This window comes from Sceloporus undulatus, chromosome 3 (genome assembly GCF_019175285.1).
Source record: "Sceloporus undulatus isolate JIND9_A2432 ecotype Alabama chromosome 3, SceUnd_v1.1, whole genome shotgun sequence".
Lineage (NCBI taxonomy): Eukaryota > Metazoa > Chordata > Lepidosauria > Squamata > Phrynosomatidae > Sceloporus > Sceloporus undulatus.
In genome coordinates, this window is record NC_056524.1 from 204,986,446 (window position 1) to 205,003,350 (window position 16,905).

The window sequence follows — 16,905 nt, forward strand, 5'->3', positions numbered from 1 at the left end:
GAGGAGTTTGTCATTTGAACGCAATGCCCTAAAGCAGCCAGAAACTGCTGTATTTGGCCTGTGTGTTTCACCTGGTCTCGCCCCCCCCCCCCCCCAAATCAATCTGAAATCACTGGACAAAATCTAACTTGTTTCTTTGTTCTGTCAAAAGCAGGACAGGAACAGAGGGATTTATCAAAGATTGCTGCCCCACTCTGCACCAGTGCTCCCCAGTTTTACCCTAAAGTTTGCTCTGGATGGTTGGGGGAAGCCTTTTCTTAACAACAACAACAAAACTATTTTAATCTACAACTGCAATTAATTCATACACCTTCTTCAGTTAATGTTTATCTGAAGATTATACAACCCAACTACAAGATAATATTTATGGAGTGTTTTCACTTGCCTCTGGGCAGTGCTCCAATCTTTCATAATTTTAGTAAACTATACAATTCAATACATTAGCACAATCCACACTGAATAATGGCTAGGAAAGATAGAGAAGCTGGAAAAAACATTTCCTTGAACTACAGTTGTGAGCAGTCAGAAAAGAGGGGGAAGATTTCTGTGATCTAATGGAAAAAAGAAAATCTACAGAATCAACCATGAAAATAGTCTCCATTCCTTTTCAGAGGCGATACAACCATTAATACATTCTGTTTTTACTCTACTACAGAAAGTTATACAGTTGCCCCTCTGTTTGCGCAGACTTCATATTCATGACCCTTGCTTACTCACGAGCAGCAAACAGAGGAGATTAAAATGGGGCACATGCTGCGGGCAGGCACTCCCATTCAAGACTATGGGGCTTGAATACGTGTGAAATTCTGTTTTCACGGGGGGAGGGGGTCCAGAATGGATCCCCTGCAAAAACGGAGGGCTGACTATACACACTAGCAAAGATACAGTGGAGAAACATTTTCATTAGTACTCCCACATAATAATTTAGAATTCAACACAATAGAACATCCCTGTTTTTTGTTTGTTATTTTAAACTGACATCAACATTTAAGATTTCTGAATGGAAAATCTGTGGACAATCATCTTTTACCTGGTAGATTCAAAACTTGGGACCTAGTTATCACATTATATAAAATAATCCATGGCAATAAAACCTATTGGAAGATTCATAACCTTTGCTTGAAGCTACTTAAATTCATCCTCTTAATCATAAGCTGCGTTTGAGACACCACAAATATTTGAATTTATCAAATTTCTGAATTCTCAATTTTATTTTCAACATTTTGGGAGCACACAACAATTTTGGATGCATTTGTTCAACTTGTCAGCACTGTCTTTATTAATTCTTATAACAGATTCACTGTTAAAGTCAATTTAACTAGGAGGGCTAGAAAACTGTTGCTTGGCCTTTACAATTACCTTATCACCAAAGCATTAATACACCAGTCTGATTCCATTACACTGACATACATGTTTACCACTACAGCACCATTAACTTCATCTCTGTAGCTCTGAATTATTTTTATTCTAAATATTAATATCTTTTCTTTCAACAAAGTTCACAGGGCAGCTTACAAAATCTAAATATCAAATAACTAAAATACATACAGTATATCAAATAAAGCACAAGGTAACTGTGAAGACACACCCAACTAAAGGTGGTGGCAGGCTTGGGTGTGCAATGCCGGTACCCTGGTGAGATCAAACTCTTCTACCCAAAAAGGCTCTGATGCTGAGTGTAAAGTTCAAAAAGGGGGAAGTTTAATTTAAAGAACAAAAATAAAGAGTTTTCTCCTCCTCAGCCCTAGATAAAAGATACTTTACAGTTTGGCTTCCAGCAATCTTCAGGGTGTCATCTCGCTGGGTTTGATCTCCTCACTCAATGGAGCTGGTGCAGGGTCTTTCAGCTCCGGATTTCTTTGTCTTCTTTGATGCTGGTAACTAATTTGGCTAACTCAATCCTGGTAACTAAAATGGCTAACTTATTCTTGGTAACTAAAATCGGCTAACGTGTAAGAAATGTCCTTTCCAGCTGTCTGGGCCTGTTTGCGACCAAAAGACAGCTCCAAAACTAAAAAGCCTCTAGCTAAAGCAGAGCATGCTGGGAAAGGGCAAACAAAACCTGGAAAAATGCAGGGGATCCTACAGCTCCTCCCACAACTAATACAATGAACTTTCCTACACTAAAATATTCTATGGCCTGAACCAACATGAAAGAAAATGCAGGGGAGATTCAAATAGTCCTGGCAGGACATCACAGTAACAATAAAATACATAGGTACAGTGGATGTTAGTCTGTAGAATCAGTATGTAGACTCATTACCAAATGTACCTGAGGAAGTAGACTTTAAGTCTATGAAAGCTCATGCTGCCAACTTCTTACTTTAGTCCCAGGATCTCTCTACATGATAAAATACATGAAAGTATTTGATGGAAATACATACTGTATATACTCATGTATAAGTCTAGAAATTTTAGTTAAAAATTGACCCTAAAAACCTAGATTGACTTATTCATGAGTTGATGTAAATTCTGTATTTTAACTCTTATTAAAAAGGGAACCATCTCCTGGTGAAAGGCAAGAGAACAATTTGTCCTGGAAGCACTGACCTCCTTCTATTCTCTCTTCCATCCAGCCTTTAGTGTGAGCCAAAACAGTTATGCTTGCCATAATTTTCTAGGTTCGTTGGCATTGTTTTCCTTTGCTAAATTATATAGATCCATTGTTGCATGTCCCCAAGTTTCACCCTCGACCTATCCAAGGGTCATATAAAAATCCCTAACTTCCCCCCCAAACCTGCCCTCAACTTATACATGAGGTCGACTTATAGTTGAGTGTATACTGTATTCAAGACTGAAGTAAAACAAAATGGAGTCCTCAGACAGACTTGCCAGGTTTATACTGATGTCATTGTGGTACCATGTTAGGGCAAAGCCTTGATTGGTAATGGATTTCCACAAGGTTTGGAACATGCAGTTTCACATGCAGATCCTCCAGTGTTACAAAGACATAATGTGCTTAATTATGGAATATGACTTTTGTCCAGGACCAAATTGTTCCAAACAAAAAATCTTACTAAATATCTACGTTTTATTGTCCTTAATACTCAATGAGTTGGCATTACAAGCTCCTCACTAGATTCTTGAAACCTTGGAGTATGACTCACTATTTGAGAAGCAGTCAAACAACTCACTCTGGACTACCACATTTCTGAAGGATGGTATGCAAAAAGAGGAAAAAGTACTGTCCTTTTTATTTTCTCCTCCAGTACTTTCTAACTACATGCTTCAATAAACGCTGGAAGAAGGAGAAACCAACTGTTGTTAGGAGCAAGCTACATGTAAGTTACTTATCAGTTACAGGTGATGAAGTCCTGTCTGGTCCCTCTTTCTCTGGGAAATGTTTTTCTGAAATCTTTACAGGACATGAATCATACCAGTTGGGAAGAAAGTGACAACTGCCAGACAGCTGCACAGTTGGGACAAGAGATTTGACCCAGGTGAATTGGCAGCTTGTATATAAAATGAATGGAATGACTGGTAGCATTTTTTTGACACTCATCCAGCTTTCTCTTTAGATCTTACAGAATTATTTAGATACAGTATAGGCACAATGAACTTATCCTGAATTTCCCTTAATTATCCTAAAGCATTAATCACTATATATCTATAATTATTATCTTTATTTTAATAATAAAATTGTATTGATAAAAAACACATAACATACAGTATACAATATACAAATTACAACATATAATATACAAATTAGAAACTAAAATATACAGCGACATACACAAATTGAACTATACAAAACATTTAAGCCTCCTTAAAAGGTTCAGTGGTCTGTGATATTTACATTAATTTTAACCATTAATACGTAAACACTATGGTTTAAATTTCTATTTTCTGTTTACATTCTTGTTATATTAAATTATACTGTAATTATTATATTTTAAAGTCCGCTTTGATAAATGACGAGAGCAAGGCCACACAGAAACAAATGAGGCAATTTAAAGGAAATATATAAGGAAAATATCAAGTAGAATAGGAAAAGCAGAAATTTACAATAAAGTGAAGTCTTTTCTCTGAAGATTCAGATAAAATGTAACAGCAGGAATATCAACAGCAATTGGTTGTGAGAGTTCTAGTATTCAGACTGAAACTAATATCTCATCAGTCATTGGCTCAGCTGCTTATGTTATCACTGGATGTTTTATGAACTAGTTGGACTGTTTAAAAGCTGCAGACACACAATTGGTAAAGCATTGGTGGAAAGGGATGCAGATAAGGAGGAGGCAGCGCTATCAGCAGATGATATGCAAGAATGAATGAGGGTAAACAGACACAGAAATAGTACTCCCCCAGTAGACTATCAAAGTTATATATGTCTCCATTTTATAATAATCAAAAGTAACAGTGATGCCAATATCCATGGAATTTGAAATACAGATAGTAATTTCACAAGTACCTGTACTAACAACCCTTGCAATTGGTACATCTGGCATTACAAAATATTCATTCTTGTACTAATAATTTCCAACGTAAACGCACTTATTACCTGGCTGTTTTCTTCACTGTTGTCTTTGTGTGTGTTAAAGCAGTTAACCTGGAAACAGAAATAAAAAATAAAACAAAGAATGTCACCTCAAGATAGAACTTGTATGGATTTTAAGCTTTACTATCACTTTACATGAGAAAATACTATTCAATTTCTTTTTTTAAAAAAATACAAACAACCCGCACAACCAGGTGTTCAGGAAAGTGAACTCTTCAACTCTTCTGGCTCCCCAGAATTGGCTCAAATACAGTCACAAGGTCAAACACTTGAAATCAACGACGTTTCATCATACATAACTATGTTTAACAGTCAATATATTCTAGCTAACATATATACATGAGTTATGTACAAATCTTCCGAGATGAATCAAAACTGTTGTTACAAAGTAATAATGAACAGTATCGCACTGGAGATACAAAGATAAAGTGTACATAAGTAGAACACCACAGAAGTACCGGGAGGTGTGTGTGTCAAGATATACCACAAAATAAAAATAAATAATGCTCCACTTCCCAGGTTTTCTGTAAAACTTCAGAAAATCCAAAAGAGAGTACCTGACCTTCCATAATTCTGTCTATGTAGAAGGCAGAACCAGCACATGTCATCCTAACTGCTTATGCAAATGCTTTATATAAAGTGAAACCATTCCCATCAGTCCTCTAACAAACAGAGGATGCCACGAGACACTGGTTTCTCTCACTCACTGAAATAGAGAATATCATCTGACAACTTTTGGTTCAAATGCGAAGGGGCATGGAGAGAGAAATGAACTAGGAGCCATTCTTATTATGGGGGTGCATAACATTCAGAAAATGCTTTACAAAACTGCAGTAGAGGCAAATATACCTACCATTTGCCTTCCAAGAGGATCCTAGAGCAATGTTATATCCAGGACCCGGGGGGGGGGGGGGAATTGAGAATGCCAACCAACATCCAGCAATGGGAATTCCATTACTATCGCTGCTTGTTTTAAAAAATTCCACTGTTTGGTGAATTTTTTATTGGATTTGCTATATAGCTGACATGGCTACCCTTGGATGTTTTATGGAAAGAACAGGGATGCTCACCACAAAAAAAAGAAGAGCAGTTAAATATGTTTTAGCAAAAATTTTAATTTACCTTGCCAGTTGTAGGTACACAAAGCTATACTAGGATTGGCTAGGTTAGATTTCTAATCCCAACTCAAGGATTATTATATTGTTTACTTAAGACAAGCTGCAGCAACCTGACATCGAAGGTCTATGCTTCCCCAGCCCTCCTTCACTATACTCACAATACTGATGCTGTTCCAGCAGTGCTTCTCAATTATTTTCTGTCATGTCCCCCTAGGAAGAAGAAAACATTTCGCGCCCCCCGCATGACTGTAAATAGTATCATTTGTCTATAAAATTGTTATAAGTACACCTCTGCATAACAGCCTCGCGCCCCCCTTTACGGAGCCTCGTGCCCCCCCCTGGGGGGCCCGCCCCACTATTTGAGAAGTACTGAGCTAGACAGAGGACAAGGAAGAAAAGGGTGGGCAAGCAAAACCTTCTTAAAAGGAACATATTTATCAAAGGCTTTGTTAACTGCAATATGCCTATGTCCGTATGCAGTGAGAGTAAAACTACTGCCCCTGCCCCAAGTTATCTGCATATTGTGGTAAGGCACTTAAACCAATACTTTCTAAACAAAAATGAACACTAAGTGATTCATCTAACTACGAATACATTTATTACAAGATAAAAAAAGGTTCTGCACACTATCCTGGAGGGTATGCTATATACTTTTAAAAATATATTATAGACTACTTGTTATTTTTACTAATTTTAGAGAACACTACACAAGACATTAGTTATTTTATAGATAAACTGTCTACATTATATTTGGCAAGCTGCAGTGCATTATTATTACATGGTGCATTAGAAAGGCTGAATAGAATTACATTTTGATCTTTCTGTTCTCTTCAATGAGGTTTAAGTAAAATGGTTATTACAAAAATATCATGTGATCTTCCTTTATTCCTAGAATTATAGTACTTAAGCATTTAGCTAAAAAAGGCTTTAAGTAAGAATGCAACACACGCACTTTATGATCCATGTTTCAGCCTCTGTTTTCTTCTAAGAACATATAATTTTTGCTGCATTTTACACACAAAGCTTCCCATGAAAGGCTGCAATTCATTAGCATTTTTATCACCACTTCTTTAAGCATTCCAATACATGGGTATTTCCACATGCATCTGATGTCATTTTCTCTTGTGATCCAAGTACATATATGTGTATGTGTCTTCAAGTCACCTGTCATCTTATGGTGACTCCATGAATTCCTTAGGTTTTCCTTAGGCAAGGAATACTCAGAGGTGATTTTGCCTGTCCCTTTTTCTGAAGGGGGGGAAGTGATGGCTTAGCAGTTACGACACCGACTCTGACAACCACATGGTTGGCAAATCGTCAGTTCAAGACCCAAGCACCGCATGTCAGAGTGAGCTCCCATCACTAGTCCCAGCTTCTGCCAACCTAGCACATCAAAAGCTTATAAAAAGTGCAAGTAGATAAATAGGTACCACTTTGGTGGGAAAGTAACAGCATTCTGTGCAATCATGCTGGCCACATGCACACAGTCGACTTTGACAACATTGGCTCCCTTGGCTTAGTAATGGCTATGAGCCTCACCCTACAGTCAGACACGACTAGACAATCACATCAAAGAGGAAACCTTTACCTTTTCCTCTGAAATATAGCCTAAAGCACCTGGTATTCATTATCAGTCCCCCATCTAACTAGGGCTCACTCTACTTAGTTTCCAAGATCAGCCAAGATCTGGTGCCTTTGGGGTGTTTAGGGCCATACTCCTAAATTACTGTGTATATTATTCTAGCACCACTCAAACTGGCAAAGTATAATAATAGCCATTATGCATGTTAAGTGTTAGAGGAACAAAATGTGTGTGCATGTATATAACAAACAGAGAGAGGGAAAAACTAAATGGGATCTGGGATGCAAGGCCAGCCATGGCTCTGCCCATAGTTGGCATATAATCATACATGCATGGGTTCTGAGCCATCTTAATCCTTTGATTGAAAAAGATTTCTCAGCCTGGTAAACAGACATGTTTGCTCTACCAGGTGAGCTATAGCCTGGGTGCTAACAACTAAACCATGTCAGTGTTTTTAAACACATTGAGAAAGAAGGATTTGTGGCACAAATGAAGCTAACCATCTATGAAGTCTTGCTGATCTTTAGGTCAATCCAGTCCCTGGACATACCTGGAATATTCTTAGGTTTGTAAACACTTAATGAACTATTATTCAATTATGTAACATTTTAAGGTATAACAAACATAGAAAACATTAAAATAAACATTTGAGACTGTTTTATTTTTTTAATTAAAGAACAGTAGAATATATCTATGAAAAACACAATATATAAGTATAAAATCAAAAAGGAAAATAAATTAATGTATTATCTATTTATAATAATATAAAGTTCAAAACTCAATATAATCAAAACAATGTACTGCACAACACTTCTGATAGCAATATTTATATATAAGAGGAAACAGATCACAATGGAATGTTATTTACAAATCACAAAAGCAGCATCTTTTGTATCATTATTCTTCTCTAAAGGGTTTATAAACAACTCAATAAAATTATCTATCAGACATTATATCATAAAAATTGTTCAAAATCCATTGGTACCATTAAGTTCCATTTTACAAAGAAATGGAACACAGATCTATTTTGTAAATCTCTGTAAGTAGACAATACTGAAGTATTTATTGTGGTTATTTACTAGCAGGCTTCAAAAGAGAGAAAATGAAAATGAGAGAGTTTAGAATATCTTCAGTGTTATAATTCACATTATGACTATGTGTCAAACTCTCCACCATTGATAACTGGCACTTGTTGTATTCACATACACCCTCTTGCTGTGAAACGTTTAAATAAGTTTGGGTGGAATCCACTACATCCAGAAGTTATTTAAGTAGTTGAATGAACTCCACTATCACATGATCTCAGACTGAATGCACTTGTTTCCAGAAGATCCAAGGGTCTGCTCAAGGACATATCTAAACAGCATTATGAAAGCCAAAAGCTATTTTTTTTAATTAAAAAAAAAAAGGAGGAGGAGGAGGAAGAGAAAGTTTTGTGTAGAAGCACCAAACAAAACTGGGCTATCAATAAAAGAATATAGCTGAACTAACATCCACCAAAATTTAGTGAGTGGGTATGGAAGGCATTAGAGAAATAACTAAGAGGTCAATGGTACCTGAAGCCTCTGTGGTGTAGTGGTTTGATCACTGGACTACAATTCTGGAGACCTTCCCTGCTCAGTCACAAAACCCACTGGGTGATCGTGGACAAGTCACATATTCTCAGTCTCAGAGGAAAGCAAAGGCAATCCCTGCCCCCCGAACAAAGCTTGCCAAGAAAATACCATGACAGGTTCATTTTAGGTTTTTGTAAGTCGGAAATGACTTGAAGATACGCAACAGCAACAACTCTGAAGTAGCCAGAGAGATCTTTAGGGGAGATGGAAGAAACAGTCCATGGGACTATCACCCAGATGCTCCACTAAGGTGGGCTTTATGAAAGACTAGCAAAGAAGAAAGCTATCTCTGAAACAAGCCCATAACAAAGCTTATTTGGAGACTGTCAAAAGACATACAGTGGTACCCCGGGTTACGAAAATAATTCGTTCCGCCGCCGCGTTCGTAACCCGAAATGCTTCGTAAGCCGAAAAAGCCATAGGCGCTAATGGGGAAAAGCCGCGATTTCGTGCGAAATAGCGCCGAAAAGCACCAAAAAATTTTTTCGTAACCCGAAAAAACCTTCGTAACCCGGAACAGTTTTTTCCTATTGATTTTTTTCGTAACCCGGAAATTTCGTAAGGCGGCGCATTCGTATCCCGGGGTACCACTGTATTCAGGACAGAATAAACATGTAGATAAAGATTCTCTGTACTGAAACCAAAACTGAAATTTTTGGCCCTGCCACAAAATACTGGTTGTAACATAAGGCCAACAGTGCCTACTTTCTGAGAACACTATCACCATAGTGATGCATGGTAATGCTTTTCTTCAGCAGGGGTTGGGAAACGGATCAGAGCAAAAACTGTTTATGTCTAGATTCTACAAGGTGCTGGGATTGGGCTGGAGATCCTCTTTCCAGCAGGGCAAGATCCGAAACATATAGGAAACAATGTCACTGAAAATGAAATATGTCGTAGTGAGCTAAATAAATGTGCTCTGGGGTGAACAACTACAAAAATCCTCCCAACTATTAGTTTGTCTGACTAAATCAAAAGAAGCAACTCTGGTACAATTCCTGAACTCAGGTTAGAAAAGCAAAGGGAAAAAAAAATCAACAGATGTTAACAGAAAATATGAGATTGCATAATAATGGATTAAGAACCATATTTCTCTGTTTCTACTTCAGTTCCCTTTTCTATGGTTTCTCATCCCAAGGCATCAAAGGCTATGGAAATTGAAAAAGTATCCTTAGGGAAATAATTGGAAATTTTTATAACATGGTATTTCCTTATACCACAGACCATAGGAATGCAAACAGCTTTACCAAAGAGATTTTCCTTACTGGAAACAACTGACAATTAACCCAACAACTGTTCAATCCTATTCATTGCCAGTCCTAAGCATACAGAATGCAAGGAAAGCAAACACAATAATTATATATTTTTTACAAAACCAACAGCCTTGAGAGTTTCAGATGTTTTGATAGTACATGAAAATTAGTATATATATGACTTTATCAGACTTACATACATAGTAATCCTAGGATGCATTCCAACTTCTAAACATCTACAAGGAAATCTTTGGTTTTACTTAGCGACACAGAACAGTTCCAGCTTTTCCTGTTCCATCAGAAACCATCCAAAAGAAAGAAACTGGTAGCACAGCATGAGCTTTCACAAATTTCAGTTTACTTCCTCGGATGTGAGGAAGCAGACTGACATCTATAAAAACTCATGCTACTAGCTCCTTTCTTCCAGTTAGTCCCTGAGGTGCTACAAGATCTGTTTGCTCTCTGATTCCCCAGACTAACATGGCTGTTTTTTAATTCCATCTGAAACTATGGTCCGGTACACACTGCCTGCAAAAGGCGGGCTGTAGCTGCCTCTCTTTGCTGCACAGCACTACTGCAGCAACCAAATGACACATTACCGCTGCACAGCAAAAAAGGAGCACTTAGAAGCAGCTCCTGTTTGCTGCACAGCTGCAATGCAGCAAAGCACCATCGGACAGCGCAGTAACGTTGCAGCTGTGCAGCGCCATTTGGACACTGCACAGCTGCGACATCACCAACATGTGCAATGTGTGGGCGGGGCCGTGCAATCATGGCAGCCCCCATACATACTAGGGTTAGGAAGTGTGCAGTTGGGGAGCAAGGTGCTGGGAGCACAGCGCATTTGGGCAGTCTGTACCGTGCCTATGTTGGTGATGACATAACTGATGTGATGAAAAATGAAATCAATACTATTATCCACTTGCTTATTTTGCCATATCTTAATGCAAAATGATATTATATTAAAACAGGGGTAGGCAATCTTTTTGAGCTGGGGGCCGGGTTGCTCCCCCTCAGAGAAGGGGGGGGGGGGGGGTGCAAAAAAATAAATAATTAAATTATTTTTTTAAAAAAATTAATTAAATAAATAAACTGGGACAAATGTAGGACAAAAAATTTCAAATGGAGGACACTTTTAAAAATGGAGGGCACGCAAAAAAAATTGCTGATTTTTTAAAAAATGTTAATATAAATGCATGTTTCTCAGGCTTCTATAGACAATTGCCCCCCTTGCCCGCCTCCTCCTGATAGGCCAAAGGCCCCACACCCTCACGCGAGAGGCCAAAGGCTCCAGCAGCAATCGGGCCCGTGGGCCACAGGTTGCCTACCCCTGTATTAAAAGGTAGTCTTATGCAAAGTCAATACAAAAACAGGTAGCAATCCTGTACTACCTAGGTGCAGCCACATTTTAAAAGAACCAGCGAGTTCAACAAGACTTGCTCCCATCATTTTCTCTGATTCAACACGCCCATTTCCAACTATGTTGAACACTAACCAAGCATAACCTTGTGGCTCACTGTCAGGAAAGCTTGATTTCTTCATAGCCTAATTAAGGGCTAAAATTTTGGCAGTTGGGCACACAAATGCTTGAGATTATAGAGGATTTTATTGCAGATTTTAGAGATCAGTTTACACTAATTCTTTAGCTGCCTTAAACTCTTGGAAGTTATTCTGCATTTTGATAATAAACACTACAGAATTACATCATTTGAAACCAAACAGAAATAATCTGACAGCTGTTAGGCAAGCAGAGTTAAGTGTTTAGTCAAAGTGGGATGGGGGGGGAATCTGATTCAAACCACTGTTAAAATGTAAGAAATAATTTAATTTCAAAATACACACTTGTCAAATATATCTGCCAGGAATCAAAGACCATTTTTCTTTCAGATGCAGACTATCAGTAACTGGTTAGCTAGGAGTATCTGGGACCTGTAGTTTAACACATCTGAAGAGTACCAGATGGGGAAAAGCTCAATTGGCCCTGGGCAACTGGAATAATTAAACTCTATCCATTTATTCAAGCACCAAGAAGTCCAGGACAGGTGCTGTAGGGTTTACCTTTCTTTGGATAAGAGACAGCACTGAGCAGTAATTCTGTAATACCTGTTTATTCAAGATTCAAAAGGAGTAGACAGACTTCTAAAGTAGATTACAAAACTGCTGATCCTGTATCAGATTGCCAAATCCACTTTATTTATTTGGACATTTAAACTCCCCTTCAAAAAAAAAAAATTCCCAGAGTGATTTAGATAAAGTAGTAACATAAAAATAAAAATGTACAAATAAATTGAAAAAGTAATCTTTAAAACAGAAACACAGCAGCAGATCTGAAACCAGCATAAATAAATAAAAACAACGAACTAAAAGCTTGTGAAAATAGAAGTCAAGTTTTGTGCTAGTGCTGAAAAATGTAGGGGCACAACAAGTGTATCCTGATGATTCTACAGTACCACTGAGAATGTCTTCTTCCCAAAGCCACTCCAATGTTACTTTCTGTTTGTGTGTGAATATGTGCCTCCAAGTGGTCTGTCATCTTATGGTGACCTCATGAATTTCATAGGGTTTTTCTTAGGAAAGGAATAATTAAGGCAAGGAACTGGTTTTGCCAGTTCCTTCCTCTGAAATATAGCCCACAGCACCTGGTATTTGCTGGCAGTCTCTCATCCAAGTACTAAGCAGAGCTGACTCTGCTTAGCTTCCAAGATTAGACAAGATCTAATGCCTTTAGGGTATTTACGCCCTCTAAACCTCATCTTTCACTAGATCTTAATGAATGGATACCTACTGTTTGGGGTGTCAATGGCTTCAAAAGCCAAACTGTGAAGGGTTTTAAAAATAAAAAACAAAACAAAACAAAAATCACTAGGAAGTGTTCGTTGAAAAGTTTTAAGAAACAGCGCAGCTCACCTCTGTTATTGCTTTTATGTGCCTTAAAGCTGACTCCAACTTGTGGAGGCTTATCATAGTATTTTCATGGCAACTTTTATTCAGAGGGGCTTTGCCACTGCCTTACTCTTGAGTATAACTTGCCCAATGGTCTCTATGGCTGAATGGGGATTCAAACTTGTCTCTCGGAATCCTGGTCCAAACTTCCAACCACTACATTGGTTCAATGTAGCTGGCACAGCACTAGTATAGTTGCTACATTCTGAACTGCAGCTTCTAAATCACATTCAGAGGCAGCCCACATAACAGGGACGTAGCCAGGATTTTAGGAAGGAGGGGGTCCAGACTAAGTGCCACCATTATATTGGGGCTTGGGTGTGGCGGCGCAGCAGCACACACCATTCATTTTTCTAATGGAAGGGGTGACCGGACCCCAAGAAACCCCCCCCCCCTTGGCTACGTCCCTGCACATAAAATGCATTACCATTATCTAACCCTAGGTACTACTTGAGCATGATGACTGTAAAGACTAGGCTGTACCTGTCCAGATAGAGTGATAATTTACTAGCCTAAGATGTTAGAAGACACTCTATGCCACTGAAGCAACTTTGCCTCTGGTGATAAATGTGCATCAACTAATATTCCCCAGATTGCACACCTGTAAATGTAGACCCAACTAGGTGACAATGACCACTGCATCTATGGCAGATTAACAACTTCTCTAAAGTGTGTCCCGTCATCCCTATATTGGGGCTCAGGTTAATATTTCCCAATCTGTCAATTATTGTGCCTGGCAATGATGTAGCACTTCCATTATTTCACCACAGGTTTTTTTTTTTTGAAAAAGTAAACACATTGATGCTATATTACCTCCAACATCCAGAGGGCCCTATTAAGCAAATACATGTAAATACTGAATAATTAAGTAATGGAACAGAATCCTGCAGGTTTCATACTGAACAGTATAGATGCCAAGGAAATCGTCCTCAAGAATTACCTTCTACAAATGAGCCACCCAGGCAAGAATGGAACCACTGAAAAAAGTGCCCTTAAATCCCAACTTGAATAGCCAGTCAAAAAGGCTACAATGGTAGACAGTATCAAAAACTCCAAAGAGATTCAGGTGAACCCACCCCATTGTCTTTATTTGGTCCTCCTTTGGGGCAACCAAAGAATTAGCAATAACAAAACAATTTCAAAGACTTTCCTGAATGGCTCAAAACACTTAGCCTTATCTAAGTGTCCAGACCTGAATAGCAACTATCCATTCCAAGCACCTTGTTGATAAGGATATTATTATTAGCAACTATCTAACATTTATTAAAATCTTCAGAAGCAGCCACACTACCTTCTCTCTAAAGGAGGCATTTGCCACTTTCTGGACACATAAGGTCAACTGCTCCCTGCTTAATGTAATGAGTGAAAGGGTCAAGCGTTAAGTATGCATGATTTCCACTGCACTTGTCCACATCCTTCAGCTTTGACAGCTGAAACCTATACAATCTGGGATTTGACAATGCTCTGAAAACTCCCAACAAGCTGAACGGATTGAGGTACTGCATCCAAAATAGAGGCAGAGGTGAGCAATTTCATTCTTGAAACACATTGCAAGGGCTGAAGAGCAGGGTATCAGTACTCTAATAAATAAAATAAATAAATGTCACAGTGACCCTCCAATAACTCATCCACAATGCTAGATGGCTCTGACTACTAGAGGCTCTTAACTATTCACTCTCTAGACAGTATTGCAAGGATGAACAGGTGCTGGGTACAAGTTTCTGCCAATCTCAGTGTCACTGAGCAGTTTCAATAATGGATTCTTTATACCAGATAGTTTCTCACTTCTTCATAGAGAGCAATGATACTTTGAGAATGCCTGAATTTTAGCCTTCTTCAGGTAGAAATTCCCAAAACTTAACTTTATTCATACTTCTCACTTTGCTCAAAAAAAATTGTAATGGTTTTTCTGCATTTCCCTCTATCTGCCAAAGGCATGCAAGAAATTTACAATCATTAACTAACACTTAAAATGCACCCACGTCATATGCAGCTTCCAGCATATGCCAGCGCCGCCCGAGGAGAGAGGGTGCCCACTTGCGAGGACTGGGACATTGCCGTGCCTGCGCAGCGTTTCGGAAGGGGGAGGAGCTGATGGGAGCGGCAACCTCCAAAAGCCAGCCCGCCGGCCCCCGGAAAAGACACCAGCGCTGAAGTCCATTATTGTGCTCACAGAGAGCCAGGAAAATCAAACAGTCTGGTATGGACTCACTTGGGATATTAGTAGGGAAATTGATGCAAGGGGGAAGCAGCAATAACACCTCTACCTCTTAAATTCGTCATGGACATTGGGGGTTTGATAATTCCATCTTATCTGATTGCCAATATCAGATACTAGTACAACTATAGCTGTGTAAATTAGGTTAATTTATGGCATCATTTGATGTTATAAAAACAGGATTTTTTCTTTTCCACTGTTTTATATTTGGATAATCTATGATGATGATTTCAATAGTCACAACAGCAACAATTGGAACATGATGTAGAGGAGAGTGTTGTTAAGAGAATGGTGGCCAATTGTACTGATATAAAGACTGAAATCGGTCAGGGAATCCCGATAAGAGTGGTGAGGGGCATGGGGAGATATGGCGCTAACAGGCTGATTAATACATCGAAAGGAAGACGAGAACGATGTTTAATATCTATCCCGCCTTCCAGTCACCCTGTTAACCCAAAAGAACCGAGGATCGTCCCATCCATACCACAGACCCTCACCTTGCTCCTATGTAATGCCAGGTCGGTGAAAAATAAATCCCACATCATATACAACCTATTAGATGAACAGGACACCGACCTGGCATGCATCACGGAGACCTGGCTGGGGGAGGACAGTTGTGTGACCTGGGCTAAAGCTCTCCCAGCCGGGTACACGCTGAAGGAGCAGGTAGGGGAAAGTGGGCGAGGGGGAGGAGTGGCCGTGGTCCATAAAAGCCATATTACCATGACCAGGAATTCGGTTCCAAAACTGAGACACATCGAATTTATTTACCTGCCTCTGAAGGCCAAGGACAGCCTGAGGATTCTGTTGGTCTACAGTCCACCCCGTTGCCTAATAGACTCCCTGGGCGAGCAGACACAGCTGGTCTCGGAGCTGGTGCTGGAGTCCCCCAGACTTCTTGTTCTGGGGGACCTCAACATCCCCTTCGAGGCCGGCTCAACAGAGCTAACAGGTGCGGCTCGGTTGTTCATGGAATCCATGACAGCCACGGGCCTGTCCCAATTGGTCTCGGGTCCAACACACTGTGCTGATAATACACTCGATGTAGTCTTCAGTACGGACTGAGAAAATCCGTGGGCGGAAATAAATGATATTTCCCCCCTGTCATGGATGGATCATTCTCTGGTCAAGGTAGGACTGAAAGCCACGATCCAAAAACCCCTCGGGGTTGGAGGACCTATTATAATGGTCCGCCCTCAAAAGCTGATGGAACCCAAAAGGTTCCAAGAAGCCTTAGAAGGTGTTGTGTTTGGGAACGATGGCGATTCTGTCAATACCCTGGTTGATAACTGGAATACGAACCTCACCGGGGTAATAAACAGTATTGCTCCCGAGCGTCCTTACCAGCCTGCTCCAAAGAAAAGACCCTGGTACACTAAAGATCTTCGCCAGATGAAGCGGGCTGTACAATGACTAGAGTGCTACTGGCGGAAACATCAGAACATATCTGACAAGACACTCCTTGAGAACATGTTACGTTCCTACAGAGTGGCAATCGATGCAGCAAAGAACTCGTTCTGTGCTGCACGGATTGCATCGGCTGAGTCTCGTCCAGCAGAGCTGTTCAGGGTGGTTAGGGAATTAACTCAACCCCCGGCCACCCTGAACCCTTTATTAGAGCCAACGACAGCCTTCTGTGACACTTTCAATGACTTTTTTTGCCGATAAAATCTCTCAGAT

General features: G+C 39.5%; 1 protein-coding gene across 5 annotated transcripts in view; it reads right to left on the bottom strand.

The window, feature by feature from the left end:
• ADD3 (adducin 3) overlaps window positions 1-16,905 on the bottom strand; it is a 226,427-nt gene that overhangs the window by 156,054 nt on the left and 53,468 nt on the right. For all 5 annotated transcript variants that reach the window (XM_042456390.1, XM_042456389.1, XM_042456388.1 and 2 more), the window contains exon 2: window positions 4,499-4,546. The gene's annotated coding sequence lies outside the window, so the exon portion shown is untranslated. The remainder of the gene's footprint in view (window positions 1-4,498; window positions 4,547-16,905) is intronic.